This window comes from Sus scrofa, chromosome X, assembly GCF_054392235.1.
Source record: "Sus scrofa isolate SSC_HxYL_T2T_F1_AM1 chromosome X, Sscrofa_HxYL_maternal_Yorkshire_Landrace_v2.0, whole genome shotgun sequence".
In the NCBI taxonomy this organism is placed as follows: domain Eukaryota; kingdom Metazoa; phylum Chordata; class Mammalia; order Artiodactyla; family Suidae; genus Sus; species Sus scrofa.
Genome location: NC_139401.1, coordinates 90448576 through 90455323, shown reverse-complemented (window position 1 = coordinate 90455323; position 6748 = coordinate 90448576). Strand labels below are relative to the sequence as shown.

Genomic DNA, 6748 nt, shown 5'->3' with positions numbered 1-6748 from the left:
CGTTAACCCACTGAGCAAGGGCAGGGACCGAACCCGCAACCTCATGGTTCCTAGTCGGATTCGTTAACCACTGCGCCACGACAGGAACTCCCATTTTTACAAATTCATGCTTCAATGTCTGATACCCCAGAGTGGAATTTGCCATCACTCTGCCATCAGTGCTTTTTGAAACTTTTCAATATCATTACAACCACAATATATGAGCACAGAGAGCTTTACTTTATGTTTCAAGAATACTATCCATAATGTTTGCTTCAGCAGCACATATACTAAAATTGGAAAGATACAGAGAAGATTAGCATGGCCCCTGTGCATGGATGACATGCAAATTCCATAATTTTATGACTAGGTTACTTTACTATACAGCAGAAATTGGCACAGCATTGTAAATCAACTATATTTAATGAAAAAAAAAAAAGAGAGAAGAAAAAGAATACTATCCATACATCCCATGAATTGTAACTTTGTTTTTATAAATAATGATTTAACATCAGACCATTTCCATGGTAAGGGATATGAATAAGGACCATGAAAACAACATGGGAAGAACAGGCTGGTACCACTGTCTCTATCTCTTACTATCATGGAGATCTATGCAATTTGCCTTGTATATTTTATTCTTTTAAATTGTTTTCTCTTGTCCCCTTTAATTTTTTCTTCTTCTGCATCTCTATTTTGCCTCTATTATTACTTGCTAGACTCAGCATGGGGTCTTGGAAGGAGTCCTAAAGTTGTACTGAGAAGAATGCAGTGTCAGAACATTTACAATTCTAAGAAACAGAAACTAAACTAAAATTAGCTGAATAAAATGTCAAGGATCTTTGGAAGAGAATAAGAATTAATTGATTTATATAACTAGGAAGTCCAGGCAGCTGGAAATGTTTTAATGCACAGTTTAATCCAGTTCAAATAATAGAATTAAGACTGTTACTTTCTCCAACTCTTGACTAAAACTCTGCTTGTGTCTACTCATCTTCTTTCCCAGGAAGCTTTATCTATGTGGCAATAAGATATTGCCAGTAGCCCCAAGCCCATGTCATTCTTACAGCTCTTAATTCCAGAAAAATGATAGCATATTTCCTAGTAGCTCTTGAAAAATTCTAGGGTAGGTTTTTATTGGGCTGTCTTGGGTTCTATAACTAACACTGAATTAATCACTCATAAGAATCCTGAGATACACTTTTTGCCTAGTTTTAGGACTATTCCCACCCAAAGTCATGTGGAAGACCAATGTGAATGGAACCAGATAAGCATTGAAGAATTACAATGCAACAAGGAGGAATTGTTCTCCAAAGGAAAATAGACTGAAAAGAAAAATATATATCTATGAACTGGCATTCATGAATGACTTCCACTAAAACAAATGTATGACACCAAATTACTCAAGGTATAATATAGTGTGGGGAAAACTCTGTATATGCAGTGGCTCTGAAATGTTTATATCTACAAAATATATGAGGGAATACTATGATTTAGGCTTGTCAGTGAACTTTAGGATTACCCTAAACATTACTTTGTCCCTAGTGAGTATAAGGATCTAACTTGTATTGATTGCTTCCGTAGACTATCTAAGAGGTATACTATAACTATCCATGAAATTCTGCCTAGAAATTAAGTCTCTCTTATATTATCCTGTGAGATTGTTATCATATAAGCATCTTGATTTTATAAATTGAGACTCAGAGAGCTAAGTAAGTAGTAAAGCCAGGATTCAAACTCATTTTTGTTGTTTTCCCTGATTTCAAAATTTATATTCTTCCCTGCTGCCATGCTGTCCTATAAACCTCAGAGCTAAGGAAGGAATGGTTCCTTTAAATGCATTCTTACAGTATTTACACATAATGTCTGTTCTACAGAGCAACTCCCACAAATACCATTCTATAGTTTTTTGGACACTTCATCAGGACACTAATGTGTGGTTTAAAGTCTGAAGCATTTTCAGAATATGGGTTCCTATAGTCTACCAATAGTGTTCCCTTTCTCCTTTGTAAGTTTTCTGAGAAGGGAAAGTTTTCAATAGGGAAGGTTTTCTAAGAAAGTATAAATAATAAAAAATCTCATGTACTGAAAATATCCTACTGGATGCTTAATCTAATTAGATAGGATAGGTGCAGAAATATTCAATTTACAGTATATAACAATTCTGCCTTGATTTTCATTTAACTTCAACTCAGTACTTAGAATTTTCTCTCATAGATTGCCAGAGAAAACATTCTATATAATATAAGCTTTTTAAGAAACCAGAATACCCTGCAAGTCTCTTCTTTAGCCTTAGAAACTGGCAACATTTTTCAAAGGTGCTTTTTTGCTTCATACTTATACAACTGGTATTCTTAAACCAGCAGAAAGTGTTCTTTATTGGCTCTTCTTGCAGCCTGATGAGAATAAAATTATACTCTATTTGCAGATACCATGATCGTCTGTATGGAAAATTCTAAGAAATCCTCTTAAAAAACTCTTAAAACTAATAAACAGTTTCATCGAGGTTGCAGAATACAAGATCAATATACCAAAAAATGTATTTCTGTATACCAGCAATGAAAAATCCAAAAGTAAAATTAAGAAAGTAATTCCAATTATAATAGCATCAAAAGTAATATGATACTTAAGAATAAATTGCACCAAAAAGGTGCAAGTTTTACACTTAAAACTATGAAACATCATTGAAATAAATAAAAGACCAAATAACAAAAAGATATCCCATGCTCATGGCTTAGAAACTTAATATTTTAATGTAGCAATAGTCACCCAAATTGATCTACAGATTTAACACAATCTCTATCAAAATCCCACTTGTGTTTTTTGCAAAATTTGTACAGAAATGAAAAAGCCACAGAAGAGAGAAAACCAATATAATAAAAAAGAAAAAAAGTTGGAGAACTCATACCTCCTTATTTCAAAATTTACTGTAGTACCAAGGCTATGGTAATGACTGTGTGGTACTGGCATAAAGATAGACATATCTTTGGAATTAATGGAATAGAATAAAGAGTCCTCATATTTAGAGTTAATTGATTTTTGACAAAAGTGCCAAGATAATTCAGTATGTAAGGAATCGTCTTTTCAACAAATGGTGCTAGGACAACATGCCAAAGAATTAAGGTGGACCCTTGCCTTACACCATATATAAAACTTAACTCAATGTGGATCAAAGACATAAATATAAGGACCAACACCATAAAAAACTCTTAGAAAAAAATATAGCCATAAGCCATTGAGACTTTGGATTAGGCAATTTGTTTTTCAGATATGGTATCCAAGACACAAGCAATGAAAGGAAAATTAGATAAATTGGACATCATCAAAATTAAATATTTTTGTGCATCAAAGAAGTGAGATAACCAAAGGATGGGAGAAAATATTCACAAATCATATATCTGATAAGGGAATTATTGTCAGATTATAAGAACTCTTGGATGAATAACCCAATTTAAAATAGGCAAAGGAGTAGTTCCCTTTGTGGCTCAGTGGGTTAAGGAACCGACATAGTTTCCATGATGATGTGGGTTTGATCCCTGGCCTGTCTCAGTGGGTTGAGGATCTGGATTTGCCACAAGCTGCAGCATAGGTCACAGATGTGGCTTGGGTCTGGTATTTCTGTGGATATAGTTAGGCCAGCAGCGGTAGCTCCAGTCTGAACCCTAGCCAGGGAATTTCCACATGCCACAGGCACGGCCATAAAAGTAAAAAATAAATAAATAAAAATAAAAAAGGCAGGAATGCAAATAAATTTGTTTAAAAAATAAAAAGGCAAAGGAGCTGAATAGATATTTCTCCAAAGAAGATATACAATTGGTTAATAAGCACATGTAAAAATATTCAACATCATTAGTCATCAGAGAAATGCAAATCAGAGCTACAATGGGATGCCGCTTTATGCCAACTACAATGGCTATAATAAAAAAGACATCAACAAGTGTTGGTGAGGATATGGAGACACATGAACCATCAAATATTGCTGCTGAAAATGTAAAATGGCACAGAGGCTTTGAAAAGAGCTTGGCAGTTCCTCAAAAATAAAATATATAGTTACCTTTTAACCCAGGAATTCCATTCCTTGGTATATACCCAAGAAAAATGAAAATATACTTTCACACAAAAACATATATACAAATGTTCATAATAATAGTATTATTCATAATAGTCAAAAATAGAAACAACACAAATGTCCATCAATGGATGAATGGTTAAACAAAAAGTAGTATACCCATACAATAGAACTCTTTTGCAAAAAGAACATGAAATTCTGATATATGCTAGACCATGAATGAGCTTTAAAAACATTATGCTAATTGAAGAAAGCCAGGCAAAAAATGTTACATATTACATGATTCCATTTATATAAAATGTCCAGAATAGGCAAATCTAAAAGACAGAAAACAAATTAGTGATTGAGTAGGCATAAAGGAGAGGTGAGTCAGAGGGAAATGCAGAATAACTCCTAATGGATAGAGAGTTTATCTTTGGGATGATGAAAATATTCTGTATTTGATTTGGTGATGGTTACACAACAGTGTGTATATACTAAAAACTATACACTTTAAGCAAGTGACTTATATGGTATATATCTTAGAATTATATCTCTATAAAGCTATTATATTTTAAAAAAATGTAATCATAATTAACTTGCATAAGCCATCTCTTCAAGGTTTCATTCAATTCAATTCGATGTATATATTGAGTACTCTGCTACCAGAGGAAGCAAAAATGAGGAAGTCCCAGTCTCTGCCCTCAGGGTAATCTTAATCTAATAGTGAGATAGGCAAGTCAATAAATGCCTTTAATATAAGGCAGTATGTGGTATATTAGCTATGATTATACTAGTTGCTTTAACAAATAAATCCCACATTTATTTCTGCTCATGTAATAATCTAGTGCAGGTATTGGCCTCCATACGATGATGATTCAGGCATTCTGGTACCTTTCACCTTGTAGCTCTAACACCCTCTAGGGCCCCAGAGTCATCAGTATCCAGCTGACAAAGGTAAGGGAGAGCATGCAGAGAAGGCACACCTGCTTTTTCACTTCCTTAGCCCTGCTTCATTCTTTCCATTGGCAATAAGTGGTCCCAAGGCCCCACTTAAATGCCATAGTAGCTTGGAAATATAGTCTCTGGCCAGACAGTCACTCCCAGGTGATAACCGTATGCAATGGAAAGGTTTAATCCTGCTATAACTAAAAAAGGAATTTACTGGTTTATATAACTAAAATTTATGACAATAAGTCTCACTTCGGGCAAAGCTGGATCCCAGGTGTTCAAGCAATGAACTCAAGATTCAATATCTGTCTCTTTCATCTCTGATTAGCTTTGCATTTGATTCATTTTGAGATAGACTGCAATATGGTGATTGCAGCTCCTGACTTACATAGCTTTTAATACTCACTGTCTTGGAAGACTAGAAATCCATTTTAGAGACCCATTTTCTATCAAAATCCATACAAATCCTTGAAAAGAACTCTGATTGGTCTGGTTTGTATCAAATGAATGATCTTGAATTGATCAGTTTATCTATGATGATGAAGTGCTCTTACTGGCCAGTTCTGGTTCATGTGTCCACCCCCATGGCTGGAAAGAGAAGGGTCACTCAACTGACAGTTTACCAGGTGAACTTTTTATGAATTTTCACTCATAAGAATAAAAGGAATTCTTTATCAGAAAAAAAAAGGATGGAGTTCCCGTTGTGGTGCAGTGGTTAACGAATCCGACTAGGAACCATGAGGTTGCGGGTTCGATCCCTGGCCTTGCTCAGTGGGTTAACGATCCGGCGTTGCCATGAGCTGTGGTGTAGGTTGCAGACGTGGCTCGGATCCTGCGTTGCTGTGGCTCTGGCCTAGGCCGACAGCTACAGCTCCGATTAGACCCCTAGCCTGGGAATCTCCATATGCCGCGGGAGCGGCCCAAGAAATGGCAAAAAAAAAAAAAAAAAAAAAAAAAAAAAAAAAAAGGAAAATGAATGTGGACAGATAAAAAATTTGCAACTACTTAAGTAGATATTCTGAAACTGTATGTGAGGCTCTTGGCAACATTAAATGAAATTGATCTTTTAAATCCAAATAAAATACAAAGGTGTGAGTTTCAAGATGTAGAAACTTAGTCTGTGAAAAGGTTTTGATGTTTACAAAAGACAGACTATCTAGACTAATTCTAGGGATATTGCTATGATCTCTGTCTTGGAGTGAACAGTCACTGGCTTTTCTAAGTAACAGTGGTCCACAAATTTGACTGGAAAATAATTCCCTAGTATATAAGAAGAAAAACAATGTGTTTATAATTTACAAGATATCATCGACATAGTTAATTTTACAAAAGCCAGACCACTAAAGAGTTGAATCTCTTCAATATAGATGTAATGAGTGACTCAGACACTATTTTCCATTGTAGAGGTTCTTTGATTATCCTATGATAAGGTACTTAAGGAATTGAAAAACTTGAAGATACATTAGACATTTTTCTTTTACTAAAATATGAGTGTTCCAAGCATGCCAAACTTATTCTGATGGCAAAAGGCTTTTAGTAATGTGTTAACCTACAATGTATTTTAAAAGCAATGAATACTCCATCAACACCTTCTAAAGAAAAGTGATATTTTAACAATAATGGAAAGGACATCTTTTTTTCAGAAGAAATTCACACTATGGAGAGAACATCTTAAAATTATGTATTTGGAAATATCTCCATCATTATGTGACTTTATGTCTGATACTATGGGTGTCATCTATACAAACAAGCAATGCACATATATTTGAA

At 34.6% G+C, this 6748-nt stretch overlaps 1 non-coding gene across 1 annotated transcript; it reads left to right on the top strand.

The window, feature by feature from the left end:
- The first annotated feature begins 249 nt into the window (after positions 1–249).
- Positions 250–352, top strand: LOC146394711 (U6 spliceosomal RNA). Its single transcript, XR_014835967.1, has one exon. It is a non-coding gene; the product is annotated as a U6 spliceosomal RNA (small nuclear RNA).
- Positions 353–6748: the final 6396 nt, after the last annotated feature.